Source organism: Panthera uncia, chromosome E3 (genome assembly GCF_023721935.1).
Source record: "Panthera uncia isolate 11264 chromosome E3, Puncia_PCG_1.0, whole genome shotgun sequence".
NCBI lineage: Eukaryota > Metazoa > Chordata > Mammalia > Carnivora > Felidae > Panthera > Panthera uncia.
The window spans coordinates 21,263,125-21,275,741 of NC_064815.1; the positions used below are offsets into that span (position 1 = coordinate 21,263,125).

Sequence of the window (12,617 nt, forward strand, 5' to 3'; positions counted from 1 at the left end):
GTGGAGGCAGCACACCGCAGATCACTAGAGAATGCAGCAGGTTCCCCGCACTGACTGATGGGAGAGCTCCCCACCACCCTGCTTCTGCTGGTCTCCCGGAGGTGCCCCTAGACAGAGAGGCGGGCTTTGCCTTTTCCCTGGAAAAAGCAGACTTTTGTCAAGGCCGGGCACCGGGGCTTCCGGCTGGGAGTGCTCCGGCTAATTAGGGATACATGAGGCCTGCGCTGTGAAGAAACCCTCGGAGGCACAGGACAGACTCCGCTTTCAGCGGCTGGGAAGAGGGGAGCGGGACATGCTCCTCTCTGGGTGGGGAAGCTCTCTGCAGATTATGTAATGAGGAACAACGAATGGCTTTCTCGCGGGCGGTGGAAGGACAGCGCTGTTCAAAGCAGTTAACACAACGTTTTTTACAAAGGCTACAATCTTGCTCGGGATTTTAGGTCAGTCCTCTCTAACCTCTTTCAAGATCTCCAAACGGTTTTGTCAGGTCCTGAACCGCACGGAGTGGACGGTCACAACAGTTCTCGTCGAGGCCCACGACAGACTGCTCGCTTGTATTTTATATGGCTGTGCTGAGCACATGAGCTAGCACACGGGAGAACAACCTCCTCGCACCTGCTGATGGAGGGAGGAAGGCCAGCTCCCAGAGAAAACAAGCAGCGGTTAGATTCCGGTTCAGCCGAACGATGAAGGATCGTGCAGCCGCTGAAAATTATAGTTTGGTTCTCTAGTGAGGAACGTTTCAAAAGTACCAGAATGTATCAACAGGAAAAAAAGCAGGTAGAATTGGATCTCATTTAGGGACAAATGTATAGACTTCATAAATGTTTGTGTACACACACACACACACACACACACACACAGAGGTCTGGAGGGATGCTTGAGAATTGGTATCTTCGGGTGAAGAGATTTCAAGTGGTTTTTACTTTCATTACTCTTCTGTACGTTTTAATTTTTTTCAAATAAGGATGTGTCATTTTATGAAAATACGTCAGGCTATTTTAATAAAAATGTACGAGAACAACCATAATGCAGTGCAGCGAGACATTAGTGTTTTCAGAGGAGGGAAGAATCGTGGTGTTCAGACAGAGAAAGGTCCCTTAGAAAAGGTGGTGTGAGCGGAACGGAGGCTGAGGAGTTCTGGGTGGGGATGGTAGTGCACAGTGCATCCAGGTGAGAAGCAGAGAGAGCAACCACAGGGGGACAGAAAATGGGGGACATGTTAAAGGCAGCGGCCAAGGATGCACCGTGGCTACCGTTCGAGCAGGTACCTATTTGTGGAGACGTAGTAAGATTTGAGGGAGGTGGGAGCCTTTTATAATAGTCTTTACTGCCAGAAAGTCTAAAGACTTTTATAATAGTCTTTACTGCCAGATAGAGGAGTTTCCATTTAATTTGTAAGGCAAACAAGACCCAAAGAAAAGAGCATGTAAGGGAGTGTGTGTGTATTTGAGAAACCGTTGATATAGGAGACATGTTTTAGGAGAAAAAAAATCAAGCAGTGATGTATATGATCAGAGCTGAGGACAACGGGAGACAGACAAATGAATTAGAAAGCTACTGGAACATTCCAAGGAAGAAGTGAGGAAACGAGGAGATTCTGAACAGATAAAAAAAAACAACAACAATGTGTTAGAGTTTAGGGAATTAAAATTGGTTGACCTCGATGTTCAGCAAGAAGAGCCAAAGATGAGATTATAGCTACGTGGAGCTTAAGGTACTGCTGTGATTCACAAGGGAAACTATGGGGCAATGGAGTCTGGATTGGGTGAGAACACTGGTCTGGGAAATCACTCTCAGGGCTCCATGTGCACGGATATGAGTAGAAAATATGCTCTATGAGCGAAAGCCTCAGCCTGTGGTTCAGTGCCATACTGCTCACTCACAAAACATTGCTGGGCATGTGGTAAGAACCCAAAGGTATTTACCGATGGAATGAAGAACGACTAACATTGAAACGAATCGGTCAAGGAGAGTACAACATAAAGAGAAAGCCAAAGAGAACTGAGAACAGACCCTTGGGGTCAGTTAACAGGTGGGAGGAGGAGGAAGTTGACAGGACAAAGGGGAAAGAAGAAGAAGCTTTAAGATTAACGTCTTGCCACTTGGTGAAATTTGGTCCCTGATTTTCTTTGGACAATTTTCTAGAATGTTTGGGGTTTCAGCTTTTTTATATTTAGAAAAGGAGTGATGCTAATCTTGAAGGCTCCATGAGATCCAGAATTCAATGCATCATTCACTGTTGATTTTTAAAATTTTTTTAAATGTTTATTTATTTTTGAGAGAGAGAGAAAGAGTGAGTGAGTGAGTGAATGGAGGTGAGCAGAGATAGAGAGGGAGACACAGAATCCGAAGCACGTTCCAGGCTCCGAGATCTGAGCACAGAGCCCGACGCGAGGCTCGCACTCACCAGCAGTGAGATCATGACCTGAGCCGAAGTCGGACGTTAACCAACTGAGCCGCTTAGGCGTCCCTATTTACTTCTTCTTATTAAGAATTTGTGGAGGCACCTGGGCAGCTCAGTCGGGTAAGTGTCTGGCTTCGGCTCAGGTCACGATCTCACGGCTGGTGAGTGAGCCCCGCGTCGGGCTCTGTGCTGACATCTCGGAGCCCGCAGCTTGCTTCAGATTCTGTCTCTGTCTTTCTCTGCCCCTCATGCATTCACGCCTTCTCTCAAAAATAAGTAAACATTAAAAAAAATTTAAAAACCCAATTTGTGTCTGATTAAGCAGGAATATGCAAGTTTAGGGGCCCCTGGGTGGCTCAGCTGATTGAGCATCCAACTCTTGATTTAGGCTCAGGTCATGATCTCAGAGTTTCGTGAGATCTCATGGTTTGAGCCCCACGTCGGGCTTTGTGCCGACAGTCCAGAGTCTGCTTGGGATTCTTTCCGCCCCCTCTCTCTGCCCCTTCCCCCATGCACATGCACTCAGGCTTGCTCTCTCTCTCTCTCTCTCTCTCTCAAAATAAATAAACCTTAAAAAAACAAAGAATATGTAACTTTCCTGAAGGCCAAGAAATTTCTCTCCCTAAATTGCTTAATGCTATAACTTTCTCAGGAATTGTTGCTCAATAAATCAGCTGATTTGACTTTGTCCTTTTTTGTACTGAAGTATAATATGCAATAGTAAAAGGCACTGATCTCAAGTATACAGTTTGTTGAGTTTTGATAAATGTATGCACGCGTAACCTGTCTTCCTGCCAACATGTAGGACGTTTGCATGTTGACTGGATTTTGATTCCTTCTTGACTGCGTTAGTGAAAACCCACGTGAGCTGTCTTTATTCCTCTTCTCTATCTTACCACTATCTTATTGGTAAAATAGTTACATAATCAGTCATTTTCGGATATAGAATTCTGATGTTTTTCTTAGTGTTATTTCTTCTTCTTCTTTCAGTATTTTCCCCATGTAATAGGCCATAAATTCAAGTAAGATCCTTGGACCAGATCAAACATTATTTATGTAGGATCAGTGCCAGATCTTTTTACTCAAAAGGGATTTCGTGAATCTGACAGTCTCACCGTAAGAGGTATTTATCCTATATTCTTTTATATTAGTGAATATTTGGTTATTATGAGAGAATACTTAATTCATTTTTTGCCAAAGATAAATGTGTTTGATAGCATATTTTTAAAAACAGGCTGTTATATTTCAGACTAGTTTTGAATATTTCTTCAGTTGGGTCATGGAGACTGTGGTTTTTGAATCATCTGGACCCAAACACCATTCAGCTGACTTTGGCTCCTTAGAGCAGGGTAAGGGGAGCTCTGCTTCCTCCTGTTTTTAATCAGATACAATTTGATATTTACCCATTTCTGACACCTGGCCCTGACAAAGTCCGCGGATGCCAGTTCAGGCGGGACCACATCTCTGACCTCGATGAGTCCTCTGGATGTGACAGCTCCCCCAAGCTCAAATGCTGTGGGGTCACTTTGACTCTGCTTTTCCCCACCTTACAAGAGGCAGGCTTCCCAGTCATAAACCCAAGCTGAGGACTAGAGCCCTCCCCTGAGATCACAACCATGGATGTGGGCCTGGCTTTGCCAGCGGAAAGGGGACTGCTTTTGTGGTTAGCGTCAGACGTCAATGCTAGGGGCTGGCTTCCAGGCAAAGTCTCCAACACTCAATCTCTACCAAAACAAAATCAGAACCAACACAAGCAACTGAAATTACCGAAGTCTGTCCTCCCGATGTTTAAACAAACAATTCTACCCGCAGTGAATTTTAAGTACTTTGGGTCTCTATATGAGCAAATATTCCACTATTTGCATTAACTTGGGTTGATCCTGGAGGCACATTAATCAGCAAAAGAGGAGAGAATGTCATTTGTGCCAAATACCCAAGCCCTTGCTTGAGTCAAATGCTACACTGAAACAGTGTAAGTTTTCTAGTGCTGGAGGCTCAACAGTTCCAATAAGACCGCACAGGAGAAGTCACTAAATCAAACGGTCAATGTAAATCTATCGAACCACTTCACTCTGAGATCAGTGTCAGCCCTGTTTCGAACACAGTCTGTCTAGACTCTGGAGAATCTGAAATCTCAGAAGCTGAGCCCATTATCTCTTCAACCATGATCTAGTCTAAATATGTTTAACTTACAAGCCACTCTAACACAGCACAGTTATTTGCCCGTGGTACAACAGATAATCTGGGCAAAACCTCTTAGCTCTTGTCTTGCGTCGAGGAAAACAATACCATACAAGACCTAACAGTTTCAATGAAGGTCTCAGGCCATGTGAAGTAAACATAATGATACACCAAGACTGAAGGTGAAGAAATTAAGTGCATAGTGTAGGAATCCTCTCTACCTCATTGCTGTGAAAGGATTTTCAGGCCTGCGTGTGGATACCCCACTGATGGCATTTACTACTTTCCTAGGCTCTGTATAGCTGTGCATTTTATTCGAGCTGTCAGCACAGAGCCGGGCGCGGGGCTCGAACCCATAAAATGTGAGAGTGTGACCTGAACTGGAGTCGGACACTTAACTGACTGAGCCACCCAGGTGCCCCCTGTGCATTTTATTCTGAATTCAACTCTGCCCCTCTAGAACCTATGCACATGGAGTGGCCTCACTTCTGGCCTCTGCAAGTGCAAATTAATTCTCACAGCTCTTCCATATGACAGTTTGTTAGCTATCTGGCATCCAAGACCTAGCTGCACAATTGCAAATATGGTTTAAGGCATGGTTCCTAGTCCAGGGTTACTACAAGGATAACAAATGTTATGTGGGCAATCTGGCTTATTCCCAGAATCTTAGGGTAAAAAAGTCATGAAATGAAATGCATAACAGCCATAGAAAAGGCAGTGCCAGTCCTACCAAGATTAGAAGTGATGTGAATAAAATGGTACACGAAACAACGTTCTAACAAAATCACAAAGGTGGGCCCTCGTTAGTTTGCATAATGCTTAGATCGCAGTTTAAAATCTAGACGGTTTTTGCTCCATATATTTATTGTACCTTGTAACATTTGTCCTCCAAAGGTTTAATCTTGATACTTTACATTTGTATAGCACTTTAGAGCTTTCAAAGAATTTTACATGTAATTTTATATAATTTGATTTTAAAATTCAAAAGTGACATTAAGCTGTGGAAAATAAGCCTCTAGCCAACCATGCTGAGAATATGATGAGGCATGGAAGTGTAATCCACTCTCCTGAATGGATTCATGGTGTCCACGAGTTTGGGTTCTCAAGCAGAGCCCTGTCTGTCTCGTACTAGCTGTGTGACCTCAGTCGAATTTCTTAACCCCTCTAAGCCTCGTTTCCTCTTCTGAACATGCAGATAACATACTGGGGACCTCAGTGAATTCATCCGCACCAAGAGCCGAGCCCAGCGCCTGCTACACAGGATGAATAAATGTCTGTGCTTAATGATCTTTTGTGTTCATCAGGGCTAGTGACAGATTTCTTTATTATAAAATGTTTTTATAATACATGACAGAAAAGTCTGGTAAAAGTATTTAAAGTATCGAGAGCTTAAAAGAAAGTTGTCACTTTAATAGTCTCAAAAATACTGTGATGGCCACGTCTGGGTATAAACACAGAAGAACTGAAAGCAGGACTCGGATCTGTGTGGGGTGGCGTTATTCACAATCCCCGCTAGGAGGAGGCAGCCCCAGGGTCCCCTGGAGGATGAATGGCTACACAAAATGTAGCACACACAGAATGGAATACGACTTGGCCTTAAAAAGGAGGGAAATTCTGATACCTGCTGAACACAGACGAACCTTAAGGTCATTATGCTACGTGAAAAGAGCCAGTCACAAAAAGACAAATACTGTATGATTCCACTCACGTGAGATACACAGAGCAGTCAAATTCATAGAGGAAAAAGGTAGAAATGGTGGTTGCCAGAGACTGGGGAGGAAGGAATGGGGAGTCATCGTTTAATGGAAATGGGAGTTTCAGTTTGGGAAAATGAAAAATGTTCTGGAGATGGACGATGGCTGCACAACGTCCTTAATGCCACTCAACTGTACACAACACTTGTTAAAGTGGCATATTTTATATCACATACATTAAAATGGTAATTTTTATTTTTTATTTTTTTGCCCCAGCAACAACAGATACTGCAATGGTATTCCAACAGACGTCAGGCTTCAGAGAAGTACGAGAGGTACTTAATGCCTAATGAGGAAGACAGAAAACGAACAACAAGTGTCCATCCAAAGTACTCCAACTAGGGCAATGAGCAAATAAATAAATAAGCATCCCTGACACAACAACTTGCCAATGACATTATCCAGTTGGTGGACATTAGCCAGATGTCTTGGGTCAGAATCGTGGACAAAGACCGTCACCTGAAGTTTCACTCAACAACACTCAATAACAGCGCATGATTATTACATACTAAAAATCAAGAGGCTCCCAAAGACACTTAGTGACTGACAGCTTCATCTCCCAGGCTTTTTAAAGTTCATCATGCAAACACAGACAGTGTGAAACAGTTAGTCTAATTAAGCATTTTCCTTATCCTCCCCCAGCAGAACTGCGTTTGAGATAAAGGATAATGGCACTAAATGAACAGGTTAATTAGAGACAGCATTTACCCCCGCAGGCCCTTCACTGGAAACACCATTTCACACCATTACATCACACAGGAGAGCCAGGCTCCAGGGACCAGCTCCTGAGACAGCCAGTGACCGGCAGAGAACATAGCAAGTAGTAGAAAGGGAAATCATGTTGGCATACCCAGTGTGTGTGCTCAGCCAGGATGGCCCCCCATGTTTCTCTAGGGCGTGAGCCCGCCAACTACAGCTGCAGGCCAAATCCACCCCGCGATCACTTTTTGTATAGCCCGTAAGGTTAGTCTCTGCATTTTTAAGGTGTTGTTTAAAAAAACAGAAAAAGAGAAAAGAAATCAAGAAAGAACGTATGGCAGAAACCTGCGCGGTCACAAAAGCTAATATGTTCTCTCTGGCCCTTTACAGAAAAGGTTTGCCAAGCCATTGTCTCGGATGATAGGAATCAAGCTATGTGCTCAATACGAAAGGAAGGAGGGTAAAGAGAATTGCAAAATGTTCACATGGGAGATTTTTTTTTTAAACTCCAACCCTGTCACCAGGTGCCATGCTACAAATATCTTAAGCTGATGCAGAGGTGTCCTTTTGTTAGGAACAAAGCTTTCTCTCTGGCTATCTAGGAAAAAAAGCAGCAGAAATCTGAGCAACTTATTAATTCAAACAACTTTTTTTTTTAAATAAGAAAACACAAACTTGTCTCCTCCTCCCTTCTCACCTCCCTCTTTCTCCAACCTAGTCATTATTTCAAGTTTGAACGTGTTCTTGTGAAAATATTATGATTTAAGGTAGTGCCTGCTATCATTCCATTGGTTTTGGGGGTTTAGGACCAAGTTTTAAAATAGGTTACAAGTTGAAACTTGGCGGAGAGAAACAGACACTCAGGGTAGGCACCAATTGTATGTAATTTGAAAACAGCCGGTTTCGAATTTGCTAATTCATAAGAGCTCAGGAAAGAAGGCAAACCTCAACAACCTAACCTAACTGCAAAATACTTGCATTCTGAATATAGCCCAGCGCCCATTCAGAATGTCATTAATTCAGCCGATGTTTTTCTTCCCAGAATAATACTTTCTTCAATTGAAATGTGGGATCATTACAAATAAAAATATTGCTATTGACCGGCTGTAAGTGGATTACATATTTACTTTGCTTTATTGGAAGGCCCATGAGGGGAATGACCATAACTTATGCCTTCTCTTGCATCCCATACGGCCCAGTTGGGCACAAAATTGGCACTTAAAAAAAATTCTTGTTGATGAAATAGTGAACAGCCAATACAAAGAATGAAAACCGGCAAATGAGACTCGCTCACTCTTGCCAGGTACACACATTTTAATATGGTTACTGGCAAAATGTGAAGTGTCTTGGCTCCCGAGAGAGACTCCAAAGTCCAGTGACCTTCAATGGAACTTCAACACAAAGTCAATCATCCTTCTAATAGCTCTGGTCTCTCATATCCATGCGATTTTGAGATGAAAAAGGTCTCCACTATAAATACATTCTTTGTTTCACAACTATTTCAACACTTAGGAGTATCAAATTAGTGTGGTATCTTTGAATAGGTTCTCTTTCTGAAGGAGTTGAGCATGACAAGTGCTTCTGACTACAAGCTCACTGTCCAGAGAAAGTGTGTTCCACCCTAGATTACCAAGGAATTGTTGAACAAAGGTGCAGAGAGCATTAGGGCACCCCTAGTAGGAGGAGCTAGTGGGCTGGATGGATTTGGAACAGCTGTTCTCAAGGGCTGCTGTGTTGCTGGAGCCTTTCCACTGGATCAAAGATGGCCGTTTCCCGTTTGCAGAGTGTAACAATATGGAGCGTGTGTGCATGCACACACGTTATGCACACACTACATGAGCTTGAAGCCGGGCCTGATCTTGGGAGACAGTCGTGTCCTTCCAGGGTTGCATGAGGATAAGGACTCCGTTATCCTAAGCTGAAAAGATCTCAAACTGACAGGAGACCTTGAATGCCTTATGTCTTTCACCTTTAGCTCATTATATGAATATGTTCTTAACAAGGATATCATTAGATTCCATTTATAATAAACAAACAAGGGAAGAAACATCATGCCTGTTGACAGGCCAGTCATCTCAACCCCAATAAGATGACTCCTCTTTTTGCTATTTTATAAAGTTAGTCCTTCCTGATCACTGATTTCCTTGCCCTTTGACTACACATCAAACTAACTGTTATTTACAAGCAATTGACTGCAAGTTTATTTAACAGCAAGATATCCCTTTAATTAACTGCCTTCTTTTTTATTGGAGTTGACAGGCAATACATCTGTAGCATTTCAAATGATTACATAAAGTCTTAGGTAGTTATATACCAATTGGTAAAGAAAAAACATTAGTCCTAACAGGTAGATTTTGTGGTTAAGAAACCCCACAAGAATAAAAGATCTCAGTAATTTCACAGAACTTCAGATTGACTGTCATTATCTATTTATTTAGGTAGAAATTATTAGTTTCATTAATTTAAAAAATCTGTTTTTTATCCCGCTTTTGAAGACAAAATTGTTCTTGAGGCATTACTGGTCTTTCCCTTAGACTCTCTCTGCTTCAATGTAGAAATTATACTTCTGGGAACTTGAAGTAACCAAGAATGTACACCAAGATTTAAACCAAAATATATTTATCACTTCCCTGCCTAAAATTGATTTAAAAATTGTAAATGACACTTCTTCATTTCAACAGGAGGAGAGAGGTAAGATAAAGCATGATCTATTCACAGAAAATACATATACATTACGCGGTCATTAGAAATGACACTGTAGAGTACTTATGGATGTAATGTTCAGTGAATAAAAGATGAATTCTAAACAGTGTATGTGATTCCAATTACGCTCACTACGTTTGAACAGAAAAAAGACTAGAAGGATATAAACAAAACCTGTACCAACTGTTATCAATGGAGGGAGAACTTGCAGGTGATTTTTTTATTCTCTTCTTTGTGCCTTCCACATTTTATATAATTTACTTGTTTGGTAATAAGAAAGAACTATATATTTTGGAAGTCTATTTGGGAAGAGGACTCTCCCCCAGGTCTTAATTAGATGCTATTCTAGACTCAGAGCCGTCCAGCAAACCACTCCCAAAAGTAGTCAAGTTCTTAACTAGAATGACTGCCCACTGATTCCAGCTCCCCCTTCTTTAGATTACTGTGAGAGCAGAAGACAGAAAGAGAGTTTGGGAAAAATGCCTACTCCTGCATTTATAAACAAGTGAATTCTCAGTAGGAGGAAGAATCATTAAAACCAACCAAAAAAAAAAAAAAAAACCACCAAAAAAAAAAAACAAAACCAAAAACCCACCACCACCCACCCTTGTTATCCAATACTCACATCGAAGAGGTTTTATATCCACACATTTTAAGAATCCAAGAGGGAGTCATAACCCAATTCAATTTAATTGGGTGCTCTCTTGACAGAATTGTTATTAATAAGGTTGTATTGTACAAACCTCCCTGAAATCCCAAACGCTGCTGACTACACCGCAGAAACATTTACCAGCCGGCACACAACAAGCGGTTGTGTCTGCTCTTCTGTCCTGCCCTCCCCCCTCCCGCAGACCCCTCAAGCCTTCTCCTCCCCCTTCTCCTTGGATTCTCAAATCAAAGAAAAAGCTTGTCTTGAGCAACCTCCATAAATTATTCACATGATATTACAGTGTATGTCAGCAATCTCACAGTGTTTAAAAAACTTAACTACAAGCCAATTAAAATGTAAACTGAGAAAGATGGATGGAGCAGGTTGCTCTGGTGTGAACTTGAGCGGCTCATAACAATATGCAGTACAACTTCCAGACCTGCTAATTTGACAGCTACTTTCATCAGCAGAGCCTCCCCCTCCCCCCATGACTTCTGCTTCTTCTTTTTAATGTAGTGCTTCTCCCAGGACAAATGGTTCCATATCGTTCCACATTCAGCAGATTAGTCCCCTGAGCCTTGCAACCAGCCCAAGCACTCAAAGTGGAAGTTATTAACAAGAGTTCATTTCTTTTCCTCTTTGTTTTTAGGTATGTGTAATATGCCCCCCATTTTGTTTTGTTTTGGTTTTTTTTACAGACTGCAGTTTAGAAGTAAAATAGTGTTTTTTAAAAAAAGAAAAGCAGAAAAAGCAGGCAAAGGTGAAGTGTGCAGTGAGGAAAGGCTGGGAAATCTGAAAGCTAGCCAAATGGAGATCACGATGCTCTAAAACCAGTCCCACTGTTTCTTTGTTTTTCCTACGATTCACTTCACACCAATGGGTCTATAAACCATAATTTACTTAATCGAGAAACAACTAAGAGACTAAATATAAGGGGTTCCTGCTCTGCTTTTGAGAGGGAGAGAAGACAAAAACTGTCTATTGAGACAAAAAAGAGGAGTCCCTTGAAAAATCTACTAGCACATAATTCTCCATATCCCTCATCCCGGACCTCCTTTCCATTTCCCCTCTTTAAACATTATACAAAAAACCTCCATCTGCAATGAAACTAAAGCAGTCCTCGACCAGACTGGCATCAGAACACGAGCCACATTATTAACATCTCTACACTGCCTACCTCTTCTTGGCAGAATATGAGTTTTCATTTCTCAAAACTGTAGAGCTCAAATTTACGTCAGGGACATCTGATTCCTCTAAAAAAGGGCCTGAACGAGGAAAATTCAACACTGAAAATTTGGTACCAACCTAATGGGATAATATTCCCTGTCAGTTCTATCCTTTTCAGTTTTGTACTAGACACAATTTGAACAGAAGGCACAAATGGTCCTCAATCCTTATAGAGAATAAACTATACCTTAATCCTAGAGACATCTCTGACTTTGTGATAATGGGACATCACCTTAATTGGTCTACTCTCTATCATCTAGATATCTCAGGTCAATCAAAAAGTTCACAAATAAATGGTACTTGTTCAAATCAACATAACCGTAAGAAATGCTGGTACCTCTGATCCAACTACTAGGGTATCAATCAGCAACAAGGACATCAAATCCATGCCTCATAATTGATTAGCTAATCAATGAAAGAATTCATTACCTTGAAAAGGTATATAACTATTGTAAATAACCACTGTATGTTGAAATCAGAGAGACAGATGTAATCAGAAATAAACAAATGCCTCATGGGTAGCTAAAATAAATGGAAAGGAAATGAAGGAATTCAACTCTGACCAAACTTTGAAATTGGAGGTTTAATTGGGGGAAAACTAGTCATGAACTCAAAGTTCATGAATTCCACACTAGACTGTCTATTAGTCAGAGAGGACTATGCACACTGCAATTGTATCTCAAATGTTTTTGGTCAAATTAAGTTAAGCAGGGGCCTCCAAAAAGCTTACAAGTCAAAATAAAAGCAGATGGTTATCTGAGTAGAACATATAATCAATAAATTCATTCTACTATTTAATCCTGCTGAATTATTTACAACAGTGGCTTTCAATACTCACTGTGCATCAGAATCATGTGGAAAGATTTTTAAAACATACAGATACCTGAGCTACATCCCCAGATATTTGGATTCAATTTGCCAGGGACAGGTATATTTAAATTTCTTCCAGATGACTCTAATTTAGTGCTGCCAAGGACTGGGAACAGATAATCTGATG

At 41.5% G+C, this 12,617-nt stretch overlaps 1 protein-coding gene and 1 long non-coding RNA gene across 3 annotated transcripts in view; one reads left to right on the forward strand and one right to left on the reverse strand.

Moving 5' to 3' along the window:
• Nucleotides 1-3,708, forward strand: part of LOC125928492 (uncharacterized) — a 4,363-nt gene extending 655 nt beyond the window's left edge. Inside the window, exons 2-3 of the long non-coding RNA XR_007459679.1 lie at nucleotides 488-780; nucleotides 3,398-3,708. This is a non-coding gene — a long non-coding RNA (uncharacterized LOC125928492). The remainder of the gene's footprint in view (nucleotides 1-487; nucleotides 781-3,397) is intronic.
• Nucleotides 1-12,617, reverse strand: part of AUTS2 (activator of transcription and developmental regulator AUTS2) — a 1,037,388-nt gene that overhangs the window by 295,739 nt on the left and 729,032 nt on the right. The gene's annotated exons all lie outside the window — the stretch shown is intronic.